Source organism: Octopus sinensis, linkage group LG17 (genome assembly GCF_006345805.1).
Source record: "Octopus sinensis linkage group LG17, ASM634580v1, whole genome shotgun sequence".
NCBI lineage: Eukaryota > Metazoa > Mollusca > Cephalopoda > Octopoda > Octopodidae > Octopus > Octopus sinensis.
In genome coordinates, this window is record NC_043013.1 from 45,768,690 (window position 1) to 45,794,145 (window position 25,456).

Consider the following 25,456-nt stretch of genomic DNA (forward strand, 5'->3'; position numbering starts at 1 on the left):
ATATAACCATGCCTGGTGATTAGTATCAAATAATTATGATTATGGCAAAGAATATACTTTGCCATGGTATATATTTATGATCTCATAAGTCCTCGTGGATCTGCAAAGACGATAATCACAGTTTCTTTAACCTGACTAAGCCATATACAAATCACAGCACATCTACTTGGATTTGAATTAATCCTTTAACTATAATATCTGCAGTGATTTAGTCCAAGTTCAATACTGATGGGACGAATCTTTGTTGAAAAGCATTCCAGCTGTAACCACCCCGTCTTTTTACGGTATGGAAGATTACCAATGTCTCATTTTTTATTTAAGGCAGTAAGGAATAATTTAAGGGGTATTTGGTTGCTATTTTTAGCAGAGGCTTTCTAGTTAGCTCGGTCTGTGTATACGTGTGTTGTTGCTTAGCCCCAGGTCAACCCTGCTGGAACCGGCCTGAGATCAAAGGCATTCTAGCGGTAATCGTCTACCCTTTTACGAGTACATCAAGTACAGCATTATCCTATGTTTCCTGTTTTTATGTGGTAAGGAGGACAATTTGGCTATTTGCATTTGGTCAAGTAACCAAAAAGAGGCTTCCTAATTTCTTGTATAATCATCATCATCATTGTTCGACCGTGTTCGAGACAATGGAATTTACTATATTATGCCAGACTTCACGGTCCATCATAGCATTATGGAGATCCTGTTGCTGGATACCTGTATCCCTGGAGATTACATCAGGGTAGGAGAGTGTGCGCCCTCTGGTATCGTGAGCAGATGGCTTCCAGAAGAGAAGAGTAGAAATTACCTCGTTTTCAGCTCTACAACAATGTCCTCTCCAGCAAACTGGACTCTTCTACCTTTCACAAGAGATGACACAGTTGGTAGTTTCCCATATATTTGCATTTTGGTTGGATGACGCTTCCACGAGAGATTTTGAGCTCTCATAAGGAGGCGAGTGTAGGTTCCATCCAACCGCCTCTCAAGCTTCTTTGATAACGTCCAGGTTTTTGAGCCATATAGTAGAATTGGTTCGATTGTGTATAATGATAAAGTGATGTTCAGTGATTAAATAGACTAGCGTTTCAATATCAGAGAAGACTTCGTATTCAGGACGTAAAATATGAAGCTGGATGTAAATATGAAATTTCATTAAGGAAGGAAACACAGGCCTTTATTTCTATATTTCTTAGATAATTGCCTTAAAATCTACTTACTGCAATTCATGCTTTCCACTTGTGTCTTCTTGACATAGATGTTGTAGATCATTTCCCCAGAGGATGTATAACAGAAGCAGCTGGTAGAGAAGGTAAAAATGTTATATTACTCACCTCTTAAAATGTGCAAGCAGCTTTAGAACGAGGATATATTAAATGAAGAAAAAAGTTTTCTTTTTTGGATACAAACCTTTCCAAGATGTGAGTGTTTCATTTATAAATAAGACCTTAATTTCGTGAGTTGACAACATTTATTGAAAAGCGTAAATCGAATTAGTAGTTATTGTTTTGTCCCAGGTCAGCCTTGATCAGGCAGATCTCTCTGATCCGCCGAGGTCGACTTTGCCTTTCATCCTTTCGGGGTCGATTAAATAAGAACCAGTTAGACGCTGGGGTTGATGTAATCGACTTAAACCCTTTGACTGTCCCTGTTTGTCCCCTCTATGCTTAGCTCCCTGCGGGCAATAAAGAAATAAAAAAACAGTCTTTTTAGATATCTAAAAGCACGTCGCTGAATGTTTCTTAAAAAAGGGGGGTGATTTGAGGGAATTTTGGTTGCTATTTTTAGCAGGTTGAATGAGCACTCAGATTCTTTACTAAGCTGGACAACGGAATTAGTTGTCCAGTTTGTCATCAATGATGAGGTATGCACTTCCCAGTATTTGAAACCGCATCCTTATAGCTTCAGTAATACAACGTTGCATTTCAAAGCATTTACGAACATGTATACATATACGTATGTGTGCCTATACATATGTATACCTATACACATGTAGGCGTGTTGGTGCTGCCATGGCTGTGTCGATAGGTGGCTTACTTTGCAACCATGTGGTTTTGGGTTCAATCCTAGTACGTGGCACCGTCATCAAACTTTTTAAATGTTTTCTGTCTTGGTTTTTATCCATGAAAGCTGAACTGAAATAAATTTATTGAACTGATATTGATATCATTAGCTTTGATTCTTTCCTTCGTCAGGTGAACTCAGGCGCTTCTCTGACCTTCGACTAATCCTCATCTACTTCATAGTCAAGGCATTTTTTTGCATTCATTTATGTGCCATTATTTATACGTTTCCTAAGTGGCGAGTTGGCAGAATTCTTAGTGAGCCGAACAAAATGCTTAGAGGAGTTTCTTCTTAACATTCTGAGTTCAAATTTTATTTTATAGTAATGTGTCAGTCCACTTTTAGTCACTTGGAGGTGGTCAGGATCCTTCCACATCATTTCCCCTTTTTAGAGTTAGTCTTCCTTAACTTCTTCCCCTTTGAGAATTAACTTATTTTAATTAATTAATTATCGAGATATCACTGCCCGTATCCAATTGTAACTTTATGCTTGTTTCATTAATTTTTACATACACAAATTTCCTATGAGGCTCGTTCGTATTTCATTTCACCGATTCCCTGTTTTTGTAATCTTTTCGGTGGAACCGTTTCCCAGGTTTTGTTTTACAGCTTTTTTATGACCTATCTTATCACACTCGAAGCATTTTATTTTTTTAAACGGACAGTTACTTTTGAAATGTAGATCACCGCTCTCATGAAAGTGGATTCGGTTTTGACATTTTTACTTTTTCTTATCTGTTACCGGTCGATACGCGTGAATACGACAGCATTCTTTTTTTCAATTTTATCTGCGTCATGTTATAATCCTCTGGCATTCTTCTGCTACTGCCTGTAGAGTTAGGTTTTGGTCCTGTTCTAGTTTTGATGATATCCGGGAACGTATGTCTGCATTTTTGCTCGCAGTGAGCCCTTGAACTAAAATTAGACATTTGAAGTTGTCCGGGATTAATTAATTTAAATTTGAAATTTTCACAATCTATGTTAACAACCCCAGCATAGGCGACGAAATCTTCATCGTCTTTTTTGACCAAATTCAAACATTGTCAGCGTTTAATGAACAGAAAACTTCTTTCACTGAAAATTTTCGATAAAAAATTGTTTCATCGAAATAAATCTCACCTGGTTACCATATATTTCTTTACTACCCACAAGGGGCTAAACACAGAGAGGACAAACAAGGACAGACAAAGGGATTAAGTCGATTACATCGACCCCAGTGCGCAACTGTTACTTAATTTATCGACCCCGAAAGGATGAAAGGCAAAGTCGACCTCGGCGGAATTTGAACTCAGAACGTAACGGCAGACGAAATACGGCCACGCATTTCGCCCGGCGTGCTAACGTTTCTGCCAGCTCACCTGGTTACCATATTTTTCATGTCCGGCGAGGAATAACTATCTTAAAAGTAGTCGTACTTTTTTTCTCATCAGATCAATTTTTACATTTTCTTTGAAGATTTCTTCGTATTTTCGAAAATATGCAGAGAAGATAATCCTTTATACTGGCTTATAACTAAATTCTTCAACTGAATTTGCTACGCTGTCTGGCGAGTAAGAATCCGAAGTATTTTCATATTCCTTCAATACTAATTCCAGCAACTCTTGGTTTTGTTGTTGCTGTTGACGTTGCTGTTGTAGTCGCAGTTGTAATTGCTGTTGTTGCGATTGTGGATGCTGTTGTTGTTGCTGCTGTTGCTGTTGCTGTTGAGCGAACGGTCTTCGTCCCAGAGCTCGCAAGATGGGAGAAGTCCGAAACGTGGTCCTTTGCTATTCGTAAGACCCGCAGAAGAGAAAGCAGGTCAACCCCCGACACCGAGAGCATCGACGGATGGATGAATGCGCATCCAGGCTCAGCGGTTGCGTAGGAAGTCGGGGACAAGGAACAGGAAGAAAGAGTGAGAGAAAGTTGGAGCGAAAGAGTACAACAGGGGTCGCCACCCCCCCTGCTGGAGCCTCGTGGAGCTTTAGGTGTTTTCGCTCAATAAACACACACAACGCCCAGTCTGGGAATCGAAACCGCGATCCTCCGACCGCGAGTCCGCTGCCCTAACCATTGTGCCATTGCGCCTCCACTTGTTGTTGCTGCTATTACAACTGCACCGCAGAGGCCAATAAGTCCTTCATGTTAAACGACATTTTCTTTGGTTTCGTACCAAATATGTACACACACACACACACACACACACACACAACACACACACACACAAAATATATATGGGTCTAATATATTACAAGTACTGTACTTATGTTGCTTACATCGCGCCTGTACACTGCACCCGGGAGTACGATCCATCCTCTTCACATGCAGGGAATTCTGAATTTGCCGACCTTTTGTACTCGTTGCAGGGAGCTGAAATATCAAAACAAAGACAGAGTAAAACATAAGATATATTTAATAACAGGTGTAAGAAGGTATAAGGGTCAGATGAAATACCTGCACTCCATTCATTACCACCAAAGGGTAGCTGTGTATTGATATCGAACCCGTGTGTGCCTTGTTGCTATTACTGCTTTATTCTCAGACTGTGTTAATCTTATTGTGTGGCTGTGGACACTGCATAAATATTGACACAACTGTATAGATGTGAAGTCCTTCATGAATTACTAACACATTTCATTAAAACAGTTAATAAAGATTATCAGTATCTTCGGCCTTAAAGCACAACAGAATTCATTTGTCTTGTGCTATTGATATTTTACACACACACACAGGCGCAGGAGTGGCTGTGTGGTAAGTAGCTTGCTAACCAACCACATGGTTTCGGGTTCAGTCCCACTGCGTGGCATCTTGGGCAAGTGACCAATGCCTTGTGAGTGGATTTGGTAGACGGAAACTGAAAGAAGCCTGTCGTATATATGTATATATATATATATATATTATATATATATATATATATATATATATATATATATATATATATATATATATATATATATATATGTATGTATGTATGTGTGTTTGTGTGTCTGTGTTTGTACCCCTAGCATTGCTTGACAACCGATGCTAGTGTGTTTACGTCCCCGTCACTTAGCGGTTCGGCAAAGAGACCGATAGAATAAGTACTGGGCTTACAAAGACTAAGTCCCGGGCTCGAGTTGCTCGATTAAAGGCGGTGCTCCAGCATGGCCGCAGTCAAATGACTGAAACAAGTAAAACAGAGAAAGACACACACACACACACACACACACACACACACACACACACACACACACACACACACACACACACACACACACACACACACACATTAGTGTCAACAAGACCGTAATTTTTATGAAATCTACGACGACCACAGTTATAAATGAAAACGGTAACCTGTTCCAAGAAAATTAAAAAAAAAGTCTAATGGCTTCACTGTCGAACCATAAAATTAGCGAAGTTGCTGATGGCTTTCAAGACGTTCTGGTTTACTAATAAGTATTTGAAAGTTACTTAGAATATTAAGATTAATTCGCTACCGCTATCCACTTGCATATTCAAACTGTTGTGCCCTTTCTACGTCACACTATCTGCTAAAATTCAGACTACCCTTCACCCCATTATTACTTATTTCCAGTTATATATTTCTTTATTGCTCACATGGGGCTAAACATAGAGGGGACAAACAAAGACAGACAAAGGGATTAAGTCGATTACATCGACCCCAGTGCGTAACTGGTACTTATTTTATCGACCCCGGAAGAATGAAAGGCAAAGTCGACCTTGGCGGAATTTGAACTCAGAACGTAGCAATAGACGAAATACCTATTTTTTTTACTACCCACAAGGGGCTAAACACAGAGATGACAAAGAAGGACAGACAAAGGGATTAAGTCGATTATATCGACCCCAGTGCGTAACTGGTACTTGATTTATCGACCCCGAAAGGATGAAAGGCAAAGTCGACCTCGGCGGAATTTGAACTCAGAACGTAACGGCAGACGAAATACATCTACGCATTTCGCCCGGCGTGCTAACGTTTCTGCCAGCTCGCTGCCTTATTTCCAGTTATAATTAATTGGAACTCTGGTGTATCGACTCATTTCAGGAAAAAGCCGGATATGAGACGATATGGTGTAAGGAGCATAAGATAACACTGTGTAACACGATTTCTGTCTTTGGGGTAGCAACGGTTACTTCCTATTCGCTTATTCCAAGAAAGTATGAAAAATGACTAATATTTCCTTCAAATTTTGTTTTTGTCACGTTTATTCAAACCCCAAAGAATCCCTCTCAACACATGGCTATGATGCTCCACCCTCACTACATCTGCTCGTGATCAGAGATGCACATATCGTCAGCCACAAAGGGATATGCTCAAGTGGTTAAGGTCAAACAACTGACAAGCAAATCTGTGGGATCGAGCAGAATATTTGCTATGACTATATTTCCGCTACTTGCACGTTAATGTCACGAGCAAGCTGTGGTCAGGAAAGACGAGTGTTACGAAACGCTACAGGAAGACTAAATAGATATTTATTGGGGTGCTGTATACTTTTTGAAAAAGTTGAATAAAGGGGTTTTCCTTGGACCAGACTGAGACGGTGACTGCTATCAATTGGTGTCCAACACCCAACACCGACAAGCAAACACCATCTCGCCGGAGGTCCAGGCGACAGTTGAGTGCACCAGCCAGCCAGCTAGCTAGCCAGCCGGTCAGCCAGCCGGTCAGCCGGCCAGCCGGCCAGCCAGCCAGCCAGCCATCCATCCATCATCCATCCATCCATCCATCCATCCATCCATCCAGCCAGCCAGCCTACTAGCCAGCCAGCCAGCCAGCCAGCTAGCCAGCCATCCAGCCAGCCTACTAGCCAGCCAGCCAGCCATCCAGCCATCCAGCCAGCCAGCCAGCCAGCCTACTAGCCAGCCAGCCAGCCAGCTAGCCAGCCAGCCAGCCAGCCATCCATCCAGCCTTCTAGCCAGCCTTCTAGCCAGCCAGCTAGCCAGCCAGCTAGCCAGCCAGCTAGCCAGCCAGCTAGCCAGCCAGCTAGCCAGCCAGCCAGCCAGCAAGCCAGCCAGCCAACTAGCCAGCCAGCCAGCCAGCCAGCTAGCCAGCCAGCCAGCCAGCCAGCTGGCCAGCCATCCATCCAGCCTTCTAGCCAGCCAGCTAGCCAGCCAGCTAGCCAGCCAGCCAGCTAGCCAGCCAGCTAGCCAGCCAGCCAGCCAGCAAGCCAGCCAGCCAACTAGCCAGCCAGCCAGCCAGCCAGCTAGCCAGCCAGCCAGCCAGCCAGCTAGCCAGCCATCCAGCCAGCCTACTAGCCAGCCAGCCAGCTAGCCAGCCAGCTAGCCAGCCAGCCAGCCAGCCAGCCAGCCAGCAAGCCAGCCAGCCAACTAGCCAGCCAGCCAGCCAGCCAGCCAACCAGCCAACTAGCCAGCCAACCAGCCAGCCAGCCAACCAGCCAGCCACCCAGCCAGCCAGCTGGCCAGCCATCCATCCAGCCTTCTAGCCAGCCAGCTAGCCAGCCAGCCAGCAAGCCAGCCAGCCAACTAGCCAGCCAACCAGCCAGCCAGCCAGCTAACCATCCAGCCATCCATCCATCCATCCAGCCATCCATCCATCCATCCATCCATCCATCCATCCATCCATCCATCTATCCATCCATCCATCCATCCATCCAGCCAACTAGCCAGCCAGCCAGCCAGCCAGCTAGCCAGCCAACCAGCCATCCAGCCAGCCAGCCAGCTAACCATCCATCCATCCAACCAGCCAACCAGCCAGCCAGCTAGCCAGCCAACCAGCCAGCCAGCCTACTAGCCAGCCAGCCAACCAGCCAGCCACCCAGCCAGCAAGCCAGCCAGCCAGCCACCCAGCCAGCAAGCCAGCCAGCCAGCCAGCCAGCTAACCATCCAGCCATCCAGCCATCCATCCATCCAGCCATCCATCCATCCAGCCAGCCAGCCAGCCAGCTAGCCAGCCAGCCAGCCAGCTAGCCAGCCAGCCAGCCAGCCAACCAACCAGCCAGCCAGCCAGCCAACCAGCCAGCCAGCCAGCCAGCCAGCCAGCCAGCCAGCTAGCCAGCCAGCCAGCTAGCCAGCTAGCAATTGGATATGGCTAAAAAGCAATGGTGAAACCTGGCTGAAGGGTTTCATCATGTAGTTGGAGCGTCAGACCAGTGCGCTGTTTGGTTCGCTGTAAAGCTGTCAAGAGGAAGGTCCTCATACGGTGACCAGTCCTTCCAGCATCTGGCAGCAAGCTGTTTCCAAGTCTCTGTTGCCGCTGCTTTTGTTTTTGTTCAACAACAAATACTTCCATATTCGTGTATAATCTTAATGACGTAAAGTTATGTATATTATACAAGTCGTGTGAAGGAGCACGACTTTGTGGTTAGGGCATTCGGTTCACGATTGCAAGGTCGTGAGTTCAATTCCCGGCGACACATTGTAACCTTCAGCAAGACACTCTATCTTACGTTGCTCCAGTTCACTCAGCTGGCAAAAATGAGTAGTACTTGTATTTCAAAGGGCCAGCCTTGTTCCCTGAGAACTATGTTGACAAATCATAGAAGATTAAGAGGGGCTGATATCGCAACAGAAAACTACAGGGAAAATGAAGTCAGTTTGTTATTGTAAAAAGCACCAACCTCATAAACCCTGCTATTATTTCCACAATTACTAACGAAAAAGCCAGCTATATTTATATACATGTTAGAACACTACTAAAACAGCATAGCGCAATTATTCTCTATTTGGTTACTTGCCTTACAAGAAATAACTGCCAAACTTCCATCAAAGCACATCGTACCACCTTCAAAAATGAAGGTCACATTCAACAATGTATTTTCGGATATACAAAGTAACGAAACGGACAGGATTAGAATGTCTTTGATCATGTCTGCCTAACAAGAGCAGATCAGGCATGAGAATAAAAGATCCTACACCAACATCTCTGGAACATCTCTCCCATTCAGCAAGATGTCAAGGAGTAAATGACTGGCAAAGACGAAAATATTGATATAACAATGAATATTTTTAACAAGAAACATTTATATTACAAAGTAATAAAAAAAAACGCTATTGAAAGTTCAATATAATGTATGTTAAAAATAATTTCTTCAACTATTTATGAAACCCCGGATGGTTATGGTTAGAAGGCATCTAACCAAAGACCCGACCGATTAGGTCTGACTAGAAGTTGGAGAACAGTAATGTGTTTAAATACGCAATTTTCTAGATCTTTCTCAAATGAGAAATTATAATTCCTAATCTGAAAGACCAAACTAGTTTTGAAAATTGCGTTTCCACTTTGAAATTAACGGAAATAGATTTCTAAATTGTCCCTGCTGTTTCATACCTGATGATACAAATATAACTAATTAGAGATCAACAGGGATAATGAAGGGCTTTAGGGTTTTAGTGAAAATTATTTTAGGAACATTTTAGTCAGAATTATTTTATGAAACATAAATGAGCCGAAATGAAAACTAAGTTGAAGAACCATCAGGTATTGTGCTTAAGAAATAAGACTAAGCTGGTAGGGATTTGTGATGCGTATGTATGAATGTTGAGAACTGGATAAAGAAGTGTTAAGTGAGCCAAGTAGAAGGAATCTACGACCGAAGAAGAACGAGGGAGACATTGGGACAAAGGGTGAAGGTTAATAGCAGCTGGTTGAACCCCATGAAAGTGACGAGGGACATTTGATATATGATTATCTCGACATTTTGTACATCAAAGACTATGTTTGATGTACAAAATCAAAATGTCAATGTTTTTGCTGTTTAAAGACGATAGGGTGCATCCAGGGATATTTGGCTGTTATTACTAGCATCTCATGATGACCGAACTCTCTCATGATGAGTCTCTTGTCGACCGTTTTAATATTCAATGAAGGTGTTTCTGAAGAAGTTTTTATTTACAGATTATACCAAACAGTCATATAACTGTAATAAAAACAATACATTTTGGATTCTAGTGAGAGTTTTGTATCTGCGAAGAATAAATAAGCTTGGAATAATAGATTTTATGTTGCCTAACATAACTGATCAAAGGAAAATAATCATTAATGGTGCTAACTCAAGAAAATGTCCTTTGATAATATTCAATACTTGTCCAAGCAGGAAATATTTAGTTAGAAGAGAATTCCTTTGTGTTTTAACCAACATACTTAAATCACAATATAAAATTTAGGCTGCGGTCTAAAATCAACCAATAAAATGACTGAAATATCGTCGGATAAAGCAGCATTTTATTTCATTTCCTCTTCATTATTGTGATTGATTTTATTCTTAAAAGGTCTTTACATGTTGAAGTGTCTGGACATTGGATAGCTTGGTTGGTAATTGCCTGCTTTCAACATTACTGACAATATCAGAAATCTGTGGCTGAATGATGTAACTGAGAAAGTTTATGTTTGGAGAGGCAGCAGTAACACCGAGAATGGGTATGGGAGCTCGAGAATCGGAAACTCTGGTCTCACCGATGGCCACTATATCTACATCCAGTGACCTAAAGCCGTAGAGCAGGTGGCTTTGCTGTCAAGCTGACGCCATAACGCACACTGTGCTGCCGTAGCTTGCTAACCAACCACATGGTTCCAGGTTCAGTCCCACTGCGTGGCATCTTCTGCTATAGCCCCGGGCCGACCAATGCCTTGTGAGTGGATTTGGTAAACGGAAACTGAAAGAAGCCTGTCGTATATATGTATATATATATATATATATATACATATATATATATATGTGTGTGTGTGTATTTGTGTGTGTGTGTGTGTGTGTGTGTTTGTGTGTCTGTGTTTGTCCCCCTAGCATTGCTTGACAACCGATGCTGGTGTGTTTACGTCCCCGTAACTTAGCAGTTCGGCAAAAGAAACCGATAGAATAAGTACTAGGTTTATCAAATAATAAGTACTGGGGGGGGTCGATTTGCTCGACTAAAGGCGGTGCTCCAGCATGGTCACAGTCAAATGACTGAAACAAGTAAAGAAAGAGAGAGAGTGAGTAACAAACAAAACCAACAATCCAATCGACAAACGCCATACTGCCGAACCTGCAACCATATAAAATTAAGCATGGAACTGTACGAAGTAATTGAAACGGACGTAAGTCTGACTGCCCTGCTCTATAGCATATGATCCAATTGAAAAATAAAACGAAAATGAATACAAAAGTGTCAAGTAAACGGGTCTCAGCCAGTTTCGATTTGAACTGTTTACTCTTTACTCTTTTACTTGTTTCAGTCATTTGACTGTGGCCATGCTGGAGCACCGCCTTTAGTCGAGCAAATCGACCCCGGGACTTATTCTTTTGTAAGCCCAGTACTTATTCTATCGGTCTCTTTTTGCCGAACCGCTAAGTGACGGGGACGTAAACACACCAGCATCGGTTGTCAAGCAATGCTAGGGGGACAAACACAGACACACAAACACACACGCACACACACACACACACATATATATATACATACATATATACGACAGGCTTCTTTCAGTTTCCGTCTTCCAAATCCACTCACAAGGCATTGGTCGGCCCGGGGCTATAGCAGAAGATGCCACGAAGTGGGACTGAACCCGGAACCATGTGGTTGGTTAGCAAGCTACTTACCACACAGCCACTCCTGCGCCTGCTTGTTGGATTAGTCTGTTGAGTGGATGAACATTTCATAGATTCGTTGAACATTTAACGCGATTTTTGGGCGAAATCAGGGTCTCAAATATGTAACGAAGTTGGGCCTTTAAATTACAGGTATAATCCACCCGGCGGGCTTCCGTACAGTTTCCACCTACTCAGTTTCACTCACAAGGCTTGAATGAACTTAAGGCAGCGAGCTGGCAAAAACGTTAGCACACCGGACAAAATGCTCTGTGGCATTTCGTCCGTTTTTACGTTCTGAGTTCAAATTCCGCACCAGTGCGTAACTGGTACTTATTTAATCGACCCCGAAAGGATGAAAGGCAAAGTCGACCTCGGCGGAATTTGAACTCAGAACGTAAAAACGGACGAAATGCCGCAGAGCATTTTGTCCGGTGTGCTAACGTTTTTGCCAGCTCGCTGCTTTAAGATTATCGACTTAATCTGTTTGTCTATCCTTGTTTGGCTGTGCTGTAAGTAGCTTGATTACCAACCACATGATTCCGTGTTCAGTCCCACTGCGTGGCACCTTGGGCAAGTGTCTTCTACTATAGCCTCGGGCCGACCAAAGGCTTGTGAGTGGAATTGGTAGACGGAAACTGAAAGTCTGTTCTATGTTTAGCCCCTTGTGGGTAATAAAGAAACAGGCTTGAATCGACTTGAAGCTAAAGTAAATGTCACCTGACATATGATTGCGAATCGTACTCCATAATCACTCGGCTATATTTCAAATGGCTGGTCACGATGTGATTGTTTCTCACGATGTAACTATTTCAGTTTTAATGAACAAACTCAGATCAATCTACTTACCAATCAAATACATTTCCGAAAAATTTAAATGAGATGCAGAGAAATATATATCGCAAGATGTCCATTGAAATATCCACGGCGCAGGCGTGGCTGTGTGGTAAGAAGTTTGCTTCCCAACCACATGGTTTCAAGTTCAGTCCCACTACGTGGCACCTTGGTTACTATAACTTTAGGCCTATCAAAGCATTGTGAGTGAATTTGGTAGGTTGAAGCTGAAAGGAGCCCATCATATAAATCTGTATTTGTGTTTTCGTGTCCATGTCTGTCCCCCACGGCCGCTTGACAATCGGTGTTGGTGTGTTTACGTTCCCATAACTTAGCGGTGTCGGTAAAAGATATAAATACTGGAGTGGGCTTTTACTAAAATTGTCTCAAGGCAGTGCCTCCCCATGGCCACAGTCTAATGTGTAAACGAGTAAAAAGAAAAAGAGAAGTCCTGTAACCTATCACCTGTAAACTCATTTACACAGCCATATCACTTCTGATTATTATAGGTTAGTAAATAAGTGTTTCTTCTTACCAGAGCACAGAAGTTGATTAAGTCTTGTAAGATGCACACCAATTCCTTTCTGAATTCCTCGAGGATTTACGCAGTAACAGCTGCTACCTTGACATTGGATTTCCCTATAATTGCCGTTTTTCTGACACCAATAGATTTTTGATCGATCTCCTCTCAGCTGGCTTTCTTTTTTGTCAACAGCACAGTCTTGAAAAATAATAAATAAAGGAAAAGAAAAAAGAAGCCAGATATAGTCAATAATTTTGACCAATGACACCAATGATCGATAGATTTAAAACATAATTTAGGCAGATCAATTATATTTAGTTTCTATACTGCGAAAGTATGCGTTAATCCATGTACTGTGGAATGTTAGATTTTTTTTTAAAGTTAGCGTGGTTACCTGTTCAACGTGGATCTAAACAGAAAACACCTGACAAGGATTTATCTGAGATATTAAATAAAATTTGCTGTATTATTTCGGAATTTATGTTTAACATGGGTTAAGAAAAAAAAAAAAAAAAGGTATCAGGATCTTTTCGGTTTGAACGGCAGTTTTTAACATAATTTCTAGGTAATTAAAAAATTTTAAACTTCGTACACTGGTAGAATGTGTTTATAAAACATCTTTTTCTCTTGGCTTTATTGAGAAAATTCTATAGTTTGTAACATATTTGTTGTTTTTTTTCTTCAATTTCTGCAATTTCAACCAATCAGTGACGTCTATTGAGTTAAAAAGCATTCTGTGCCGTATGAATATGTCCCTCGTTTAAGAAACAGATTGGGTTTATTTACATTTGTGAAGAAAAAAAAAGATACCCTTCCCCCACCCCTAACCCTAACTCTAAAAGAGATTGAAATGCAATAGATCGATACTAGGGTCATAATTATGGGTGACAATTTCATATGACACTGCTAGAAAAACTGCCGTTCAAACCGAAAAGATCCAGGTATCAATTTTTCTGTAATAAAGTTAGATGGATCTATAAATCTATCAACATTACACACACAAGTTGTTAAAAATTACAGATCAAAAATTGTATCCAACAGAACTTTTACTGCTTATTAACGCAGCCTAACATCAATTTACCAATAAATAGGTATATTCTTCAATTCTTTTGCTGGTTTTAGTCATTCGATCGTGGCCGTATTGAAGGGATTAGTTGATCATACCGACCTCTGAACTAATTTCATCGAATCGATTTCTTTTTGTTGAATTGCTAAGTCAGGCGCCATTGGCTATTAAATGGCTTACGTTTATCTGTCGCTTAACAGCCATTGATTCATAACTTAGCACTTCGAGAAAGAGAGTTCGATTGATAAGTATATATATGCACAAGCACGATGGAATTCCGTGCTTGACTGGACAATTTTTGTCTGCCAAATTTGACTTACAAGGCGTTGACTGATCCGAGGTATTGGTTGACCCAGGGTACTACGCAATGGGGCCATGGTTATGTAGCGAACTTAATTATATAACCATGCCTGGTAATTAACGTCAGATAATTATGATTATGGCAAATAATGTACTTTGCCATGGTATATACTTACAATCTTATAAGTCCTAGTAGACCTGCAAAGAGCTTTCTTTCATCTGAGTAAGCTAAATAAAAATATGCGTCTGATTAAACCGTATATAATTCCTTTCTGCTATAAGCACAAAGCCTGGAATTTCGGGGGAAGGGGCCAGTCGATTACATCGACCCCAAGTACTCAACTGATACTTATTTTATCGACCCTGAAAGGATGAAAGGCAAAGTCGACCTCGCCGGAATTTGAATTCAGAACGTAAGGCCAGGTAAAATGCCGGGCGTGCTAACGATCCTGCCTGATAAAAATCAAAGCTCATTTATCTGGATTTGAATTAAGTCTTTAACTCTAATACCTGCTGTGATTTAGACCAAGTTCAGCACTAATCCAGCAAATCTTCGATGAAAAGCGTTCTAGCCGTGACTACACCGTCTTCTTATGGCGTGTAGGAGTAGATTACGTAAAGAGCCATTCTGTTTTTAAGACACTAGGAGGTGATTTAAAAGATTGTTGATTATGTTTAGTAACCAAGTGGGATATCGTTTCAACACCCGAGAAGACTTTGTAGTAAGGATATGGAATACGGAGATCGATGTCAATATAAAATTTTCTTAAGGAAGGAGATTGGGTCTTTATTTCTGTATCTACAGGAGAATTGCCTTGAAATCTACTTACTGCAAGTCAAGCTTGCCTCAAACGCCTTGTCAACAGTAAGGTCCTCAATCAAGTGTCCATCATGTGTAACACAAACGCAGCTGTTATTAAGAAAAAAACTTTATATTAAAGTAGTTTCCTCTTACAACATGCAAGTCAATTAGGTGCGAGCATATATTAACCGAGGAAAAGATTTAAAATTCTTTTTAGAAAACAACCTTTCTAAGATGTGAGTGTTCCATTTATAAATTAGACCTTAATTCTGGGAGTTGAGAACAATTATTGAAAAAAGTAAGCCGAATTCATAGTCCTTTTTTTTTTTTAGATCAGGTAGGTTTATTACCAAAGACATTATACCTGTGACCATTATGTCTTTTTGAATGCCTAAAGGCACGTCGTTAAATGGGTTCATAAAAAGGGTGTGATTAGAGGAAAATCGAGTCGCTGTTTTTAGTGATTGCCCAAGTAGATACTTTATTGAAAACAGAAATAGTTGCCCAGTTTGGTAAACAGTTCCCAGAATTAAAAAAAACCCGTATCCTATAATTTCAGTAATACGACGTTGTATTCCAAAGCATTTACGAACTTTATAAATGTTTCCTGTCTTGGGTTTTATCCAGGAAAGCTGAATTGAAATCAGTTTGTTGAAATGACTTACATCAATTTTGTAATATTGATTTCAAATTTCAGTACAAGGCCCACGGGGGAGGGGCTAAGTCAATTAAATCGATCCTAATGTTCAACAGATACTTATCTTATCGACCCCGAAAGGATGAAATACAATGTTGACTTTGGCGTTATTTGAACACAGAACGTAAAGTCGAACGAAATGCCGCTAAGAATTTTATCCGACTTGCTAACGGTCCTACCAGCTCGCTCCCTTATAATCCGCTAGTTTTGTAATATTGAATGTTATAAAAAAAACAAAAATGAGGGAACCTGGCAGAATCGTTAGCACGCCGGGCAAAATGCTTAGCGGCATTTCGCTGTCTTTATGTTCTGAGTTCAAATTCCTCCGAGGTCGACTTTGCTTTTCATCCTTTCACGGTCGATAAAATAAGTACCAGTTGAGTACTGGGGATTGATGTAACTTCGTATACTGGTAGAATGTGTTTATAAAACATCTTTTTCTCTTGACTTTATTGAGAAAATTATATAGTTTGTAAGATATTTGTTGGTTTTTTTTCTTCAATTTCTGCAATTTCAACCAATCACTGACGTCTATTGAGGTAAAAAACATTCTGTGCCGTATGAATATGTCCCTCGTTTAAGAAACAGATTGGGTTTATTTACATTTGTGAAGAAAAAAAAGATACCCTTTCCCCACCCCTAACCCTAACCCTAACCCTAACTAACCCTAACCCTAAAAAAGATTGAAATGCAATAGATCGATACTAGGGTCATAATTATGGGTGAAAATTTCATATGACACCTCTAGAAAAAACTGTAGAGTGAATTTTAATAAATCAAAAAGTTCTGTCCTATTCTATTTGACATAGCTGTATATGTTCATAAATTCGCTAATGGAATGTATATGAACTTATTTCTTTGGATCAATTTTTGTTTAAACTATGCTAATGTCCTACGACATAAAAGTGTCCTACGACATAAAAATGTCCAACGACATAAAAATGTCCTACTCTTTTACCATAGGTTTAAGTCCCTTGGGCACTAGAGGTAATGCTGGACAATTTTGGTGCTGATGACACATACTGAGGCAGAAACACTACTCTCTGGTTTATGTCCAGACTAAAATTGTCCCTTAACTACTTAGTATGTCAACCTAGGCGAATTATTGATACTTGAGATTATCTTCCCGTCTCATTTAGAGATGGCCTTAACATTTTATAATTATGAGACATCAATTAGAGGCCGAGATAATTTTAGATATAGAAATTTATGCTGTATGGTATTTGATACATCTATATTTATCTGCTGTTCAAATACATGCCATTAGTCACTGAGTTATTTCTCGTAGCTAATCTTTTTTTTTGTGTGAGTGTATGGCCGCAGTCAAATGACGGAAACAAGTAAAAGAATAAAAGTATATATGTATATAGTTAATCCAAACAAGAAAACACAAAAAAACACAACAACGCGAGGACGTGGAACAAATATAGTATTATATATATATATATATATATAATATATATATATATACATATATATATATATATATATATATATACATATATATATATATATATACATATATATATATATATATATATATATATATATATATATATATATATATATATATATATATATATATATATATATATATATATATATATATATATATATATAGGCGCAGGAGTGGCTGTGTGGTAAGTAGCTTGCTAACTAACCACATAGTTCCGGGTTCAGTCCCACTGCGTGGCATCTTCTGCTATAGCCCCGGGCCGACCAATGCCTTGTGAGTGGATTTGGTGTGTTTACGTCCCCGTCATTTAGCGGTTCGGCAAAAGAGACCGATAGAATAAGTACTGGGCTTACAAAGAATAAGTCCCGGGGTCGATTTGCTCGACTAAAGGCGGTGCTCCAGCATGGCTGCAGTCAAATGACTGAAACAAGTAAAAGAGAGAAATATATATATATATATATATATATATATATATATATATATATATGTGTGTGTGTGTGTGTGTATGTGTGTGTGTGTGTGTGTGTATGTATGTAATACAGATATTGAACTTATTTTGCTTACAGGCTGTCTGAACACTGTACACGGGCGAACGATCCATCTTTTTCACACTTAACGAAGCTTAAAAAGAATAGGGCTTGATTTTTAGCGCATTTATCTGAAATATTAAAAGAAAGACAGAGTAAAATATAAGATACATTTTCTAATAGGCGTACGAAGAGATATTGAAAAGTTCCTGACTTTAAGAGTGTCGTAAAAGGCCTGGCTGGGGGCCCAGCCTTCCGAGTATTTTTACAGGGCTTAGACCGGAATTTTTCCGAATCACCTCGTTAGAAGCCGTAATGGTCAGATAAAAATATTTGCATCCCATTTATTTTCTAGAAAGGTAGCTGTGTTCGAACCCATGTATGCCTTGTTGCTATTACTGCTTTATTCTCGGACTGTGTTAATGTTACTGTGTGGCTGTGAACACTGCATAAATATTGACACAACTGTATAGATGTGAAGTCCTTCATGAATTACTAACACATTTCATTAAAACAGTTAATAAAGATTATCAGTATCTTCGGCCTTAAAGCACAACAGAATTCATTTGTCTTGTGCTATTGATATTTTACACACACACACACACACACACACATTAGTTTCAACAAGACCGTAATTTTTATTAAATCTACGACGACCACAGGTATAAATGAAAACGGTAGCCTGTTCCAAGAGGCTTAAAAATAGGTCTAATGGCTTCACTGTCGAACCATAAAATTAACGAAGTTGCTGATGGCTTTCAAGACGTTCTGGTTTACTAATAAGTATTTGAAAGTTACTTAGAATATTAAGATTAACTCGCTACCGCTATCCACTTGCATATTCAAACTGTTGTGCCCTTTCTATGTCACACGATCTGCTAAAAATCAAACTAACATCTTCCCTCACCTCATTACTACTTATTTCCAAATTCAATTAACTGGAACGCTGATGTATCGATTGTCGCCCCTGCTTTTGTTTTTGCTAAACATCGTTCAACAACGAATATTTCCATATTCATGTGTAATCTTAATGAAGTCAAGTTATTGTGGATTTTATAGAAATAGTTAAACAAAGTTTTCATGTGAAACGATTTGTAATTTTCTCACCATTTCCTTGTTTACGGAAGATCAAATAATATTTGAATAGAATATTTCTAATGACCAACACATTAACTGAACAGAATAAAGTTCCTGCTTTTTCATCAAACACAAAATGATGACGGTTTTTTATTATCTCTGTCATTGTTATGATTTTGGTAGTTAAATTTTCTCGTTCTTCAGAAAAATCCGATCGCATTAAAAGAATATTACAATTTCTTTGAAAAATCTGCATATTTTGTTGCCAGCATAATGGTACGTTGTAACATTTAGTATCTTTTTACAAATATCATAATCGAAAGTTATTCACTTGATATTAAAATTCAATAGAAATTTCTTGAAGTTTAGCATGCTCAAGAATCAACAAAGACTTTCGGTGTAGATAAGCTGAAGAACAATCAAACCGTGACCCAGCTTTAGACATTATTTACTCAGTCTGAAGATGTGGAAGAGAACAGAATTGATAATTCTTTAAGATGATAGAAACTATAAAGATTGAAAATTCTGTTGGTAAATATGAAGGGCCGCACAATGATAAATGGTTCAACGGAGTGACTGGGAACCTGTTCAATAAGTAGACAGTTCAAAGTTCTAACCAAGAGATAATTCTAATAAATCAATACAAATATAAAAACAAGGATTCTAACGGATCTGAAGAAAAAGTAATTAAACAAACATTGATTGCAGAAGTGTATGTGATCTTGAGGGAAACCAGTTCAAATGTTCCAAAGACGAATTAAAAGAAAAAAAAAAACTAGTATACAGATAATTGATGGGGAATAGTGTAGAAATTTTGTTCATGTAGGAAGTACACCTGGCATGAAAAACAAATATGGAAATTACTAAAGACCGAGAAAATTATGTTTAGCTACTCATATATGGAATATAGTTCTTACTTTAAGCCAGTCTCATATGTTTAGCATTATCCGACATATTAAAAATTTTTATTCTGACTGAAACAAATATATATCTCCTGATGACCGTTTTAATATTCAGTGAGGGTGTCTTCTGAAGAAGTTTTTATTTACAGATTTCGCCAAACAGTCATTTAACTGTAATAAAAACAATACATTTTGGATTCTAGTGAAAGTTTTGTATCTGCGAAGAATAAATAAGCTTTGAATAATAGATTTTATGTTGCCTAACATAACTGATCAAAGGAAAATAATCATTAATGGTGCTAACTCAAGAAAATGTCCTTTGATAATATTCAATACTTGTCCAAGCAGGAAATATTTCGTTACAACAGAATTTCCTTTGTGTTTTAACCAACATACTTAAATCACAATATAAAACTTTGGTTGCGGCCTAAAATCAACCAATAAAATGACTGAAATTTCGTTTCCTCTTCATTATTGTGATTGATTTTATACTTAAGATGTCTTTACATGTTGAAGTGTCTGGACATTGGATAGCTTGGTTGGTAATTGCCTGCTTTCAACATCACTGACAATATCAGAAATCTGTGGACGAAAGGTGTAACTGAGAAAGTTTATCTATGGAGAGGCAGCAGTAACACCTGAATTAGAAAAATCATTTGGTGTAAGATTACCAATTAAAATTGCGGAGGAGGAAATAGATGATGTTATCTGCATAATTCACTACGTCATTTATCTCAGAATTTCTATTCGAGCAGAAAAAATTCCTGATCCTGATCTGGAGAGTAGACATGCTGACTTCTCAAGTATGGTGGTTGCATGATGTTATCGTTTTGAAATACCAACAACTAATCATTGTAAAGTTAATGACTTTCTCTGTGACTTTTTTTGAAGTTTCAACATTTATGATATTTATAAAAATAATAACATAAATGGCCAACAAACTTGATGTTGTTTTAAGACGTTTTTTGTAAGTTTCTGGTAATACTCAGGAGAAAACTTCAAAGCATTTTTGAAGTCTTGAAATTCCTCCCATTGCCTCGTATTGTCGCAATATTTATTATATTCTCTTGTTATATACGGACCAACAAATCCTCCATGTTAACGATTTTTTCATTGGATTCGTACCAGAAAATTCGACCTTCTGACGCAAACTTCGAATATCTCGTGGCCACTTTTATATCCTAGATTGCGGATATACGATTTTAAGGAACCGGGGGATGGGGGGGGGGGTTAAATAATGTATTCACAGACTAGCTTCCGACTACCGACACACGAGACTCTAGCGACTTCTTTACCTCAACGAGACACGTTACGCTTTATAAGAGTCCGATGAGTCCATCATGTAATCACACAGGGGCGTTAATATCTATCATCACAACTACAATAGCAACAACAGCACTGTCATTCTTTTATGTTTAATCTGTTTCAGTCATTAGTCTGCGACCATTCTGGAGCACTGCCTTGAAAAAGTTTTAGTCGAATGAATCGATCTTAGTACTAATTTTTTCAAAAGCCTGGTGCTTATTCTATCGGTCTCTTTTGCTGAACCGCTATATTACGGTGACGTAAATACACCAACACCGGTTATCAAGCGATGGTGGGGGATAAACACAGACACAAAGATACACAAAGACACACACACACACAACATGCGCGCGCACACATACATACGCGATGGGCTTCTTTTAGTTTCCATCTACCAAATCCACTCATAAGGCTTTGGTCACCCCGAAGCTATAACAGAAAACGCTTGCTGAAGGTGCCACGTAGCAGGACTGAACCCAGAACAATGTGGGTGGGAAGCAAGCATCTTACCACACAGCCGTGCCTGCGCCTATAAATTTAAAAAATAATAAATTTCCTAATTTACCTCCATTTTATGATCATTATGAGTCAAATAGGAAGCATTTAAGTAGCTGTTAAACCTGCTAGATGTAGCAATCAAATATTTATCAAATCGAATATACATCAAATCACTATCTTAGAAAAAGAGGCATTGGATAATTTGCTACCTGGTTCTCTACATACAAAGCTAACCTAGGGATAAACATCACCACCATCAACAACAATAACCACCACCACCACTACCTCCTCTGTTCTGAAGGAGCACTGAATTCAAGCCGATTATTCATACTATTTAAGCAGTGATCACCTCCTGATCCAGATGTAAGTGGAGGGAGTTTCCTAAGCAAATGACAATATTATAACATCCGTATATTTAGAGATGAGCCATCAGGCATCATTACAGTCGTTAAGCAGAAGGATCTTAGGAAATCGATAATGCGTAATATGTGTGTAAATATATATATATATATTATATATATATATATATATATATATATATAAACATACATATGTGTGTGGGGGTGTGCGTGCGTACGTGTATATATATATATTATATTATACATGCTTACATACATATGTACATACACATACATACATAAATAGATACATATGTATATATATATTATATATAATATATATATATATATATATATATATAATATATATATATATATATATATATATATATATATATATATATATATATATATATATATATATATATATATATATATATATGTGTGTATATATATATATATATAATATATATATATATATATATTATATATATATATATATATATATATATTTACAAGAAGACTAGTGACAGTGACTTTGAAGTTTCGGCCTGATCGCCTACATCGGACTGGTAAATCTGAATCCATCTTGATCTTATATAGCATCTCGTATTTTTTTCCCTAAGATATATGGAGCTATTTTATATGATAATTAGGTTGTAGTGTAAGTTCTGACTGAAAGATATTATTGAGTGTTTTTATTGATTAAATTTGGAGTTGTTTTATTATTCAGAGATCAGTCATGCGTGTAAAATTTTGTTATTAGTCGCCTCTATTCAGGCATGTTAGCTTCAGGTAAGTTGGTCAGCAGAAGTGCAGCTAGGTTTAATTGTTGCTGATGTTATTTGAACACTATTTCGGAGATTTAGCCTGTTTGTTTTGGGAAGATGGAGGTTATTGTTCAGAATCCAGTTAAACATGTAAAACTTTGTAATTGTGTTTAAGTCATGGTGTCTTTAGTATAGGTAAAATTTGCTCACCAGAGAATACTAGTAGGTGGAAAGGTTAGCTGGTCGGCAGATTTCTAACTACGATTAGATTGTTTCTGTCGTTATTTGATAATCGATATAGCAACCCAAGTCAATATACCAACCAAAATTCATTATCCCATTAACCACTGTTATTTTATTATTACTATTACTATTATTACTATCATTATATATTTTTTGTCATTATTATTGTTAATAAAGCAGCGATGCTGGTAGTGTTTGCGAGTTGGGCAAAATGTTTAGCGATATTTCCCCAGTAACTAAGTTCTGATTTAAATTCCGCAAAAGTTGGCTTTGCCGTTATTCTATATAAAAATTCCTCACATTCAAATTTATATTACATAAAATAATATTTTAGTACTTTAAATTTAATTTTATAATTGATTTCTATTTAACACCGTTAATTTTTTTGATTTAAGTTTTTCTTCGTTTTTAAACAACACGATATTAATGCCTTTTATTTTTATTTTTATTTCTATTTTAATTTTTATTGTTATTTTATTATTCATATTTACTGCTTTTGAAAAATCGTTAATTGAAACGACCAATCAAATTCAAATGTGTATCTGTCAATGTGAATTACATTATAATATAAAATATACGTATAACCTAAATTCTTATTCCATTCTGGATCATAACTGCTCGACGAATGGGAATATGAAAATGAGTAGTAGTTTTTTTGTTATATTTTTGTAATGTTTTTGCAACTTATATAATTAAGTCTATCTATCTATCTATCTATCTATCTATCTATCTATCTATCTATCTATCTATCTATCTATCTATCTATCTATCTATCTATCTATCTATCTATCTTTCTTTCTTTCTATCTATCTATCTTCTATCTATCTATCTATCTATCTATCTATCTATCTATCTATCTATCTATCTATCTATCTATCTATCTATCTATCTATCTATCTATCTATCTATCTAGCTAGCTAGCTATCTAGCTATCTATGTGAATATGTGTGTGTGTGTATGTGTGTGTGTTTGTGTGTGTGTGTGTGCGTGTGTGACGAATAGCTTTCTAGATTCTAAGCCAGATTCGAACTGAATCTAATTTTTTCTATAAGTTCCTTTCCTATTGTTCTCTGCTTTTGCACTTCGAAATTTATGGAAGTCAACTGTCACAATTATTTAAGTTGTATTAAGTTAACATTTTTAGGTTGAATAGGGTTCAGGCAGATTAGAAGCAGAAAATCCTTTGCGTAGCCTGATCTAATTTAGTTAGTAAAAAATATAAATACAGAATCCAAAATCAGTTCTATCCGAAGAGCATGGCTTTCTCTCCTTTCACTTATGGATTGTCATCGCGTTACAATACAGCTTTCACCATAACTACTTATCAGTCCAAGAAGTAGACTCTTTTTACTCTCTCTCTCTCTTACTCCTTTTTCTACCAGTCTTTTAGCAGTCAACAAAAAAGGAATTTAGCTACCTACAAACTGGATAACAGAACGGCAAATTATTATCGTGTAAAAACAACTTGAAGAACTTGTACCTGACTCCGTAACGATGAAAATAAAGGGTCATTTCAATTAATAATATTTCTTCTCATTGATTTGCAAAATATAAATCGTTACACACACACACACAACACATGTAATGTATGTATGTATATATGTATGTATATATATATTAAATTAGTTCTTTTATTAAACTTTTAATACTTTTGATATATATGTTTAAAATAATATAAATTAAATTAATTTTATGTATTGGCTTATGTTTTTCACTGTTTGATTTGCCTAATGGTGGTTTTATCTCTAATTTAATATAATATAATATAATATATTTATACTATAAAATTGGATTTAATCCTAAATCTGATTTTTTCCCTGTAAGTTTGGATTTATTCCCTAATATTTTATTATATATATATATATATATATATATATATATATATATATATATATGTATGTATATGTAAAATTGAATAATGGTAGAAATTGATATTAATCAATTACAACCAGTGGCCTAGCATATTAAAAAAATCCGAAGATTAAAATATTTTTTACATACAAAATTTAAAGACTATGCTGATGATCTTGCAGATGCTCGCGTATCCATATACGTGAATATTAACAAGTGAAACTAATTAGTACATAGGTAATCGTTTTTTATTTCGTATATTTTCATTTGTCTTGCTTATTTTTTACACTTTGGTTTTTTGCTGAGTCTTTTTTTCTTGAGATCACATTCTTCGTGGCAAATAGCGATTTTGACGCCTATATCTAGCATATTGACTGTCCACTTTTAGTGGTCAGTCCTTTAAATTTTATATGTATATGTATATGTATGTATGTATGTATGTATGCATGCATGCATGTATGTATGTATGTATGCATGTATGTATGCATGCATGTATGTATGTATGTATGTATGTATGTATGTATGTATGTATGTATGTAAGCATGTGTGTGGATGAGTGTCGTACGTGTGTATGTCTAGGTTTGTCTGGTTTATCGCTGTCCCAACCGTCTCTCACCTCACCAATGTTTCTAAAATCCGTTGCAGTTTTTTCTATTTCTCTTTACTTTGATTATTAATCCTTGTTACTTTTAACACCTCTCTCCCTCTCTCC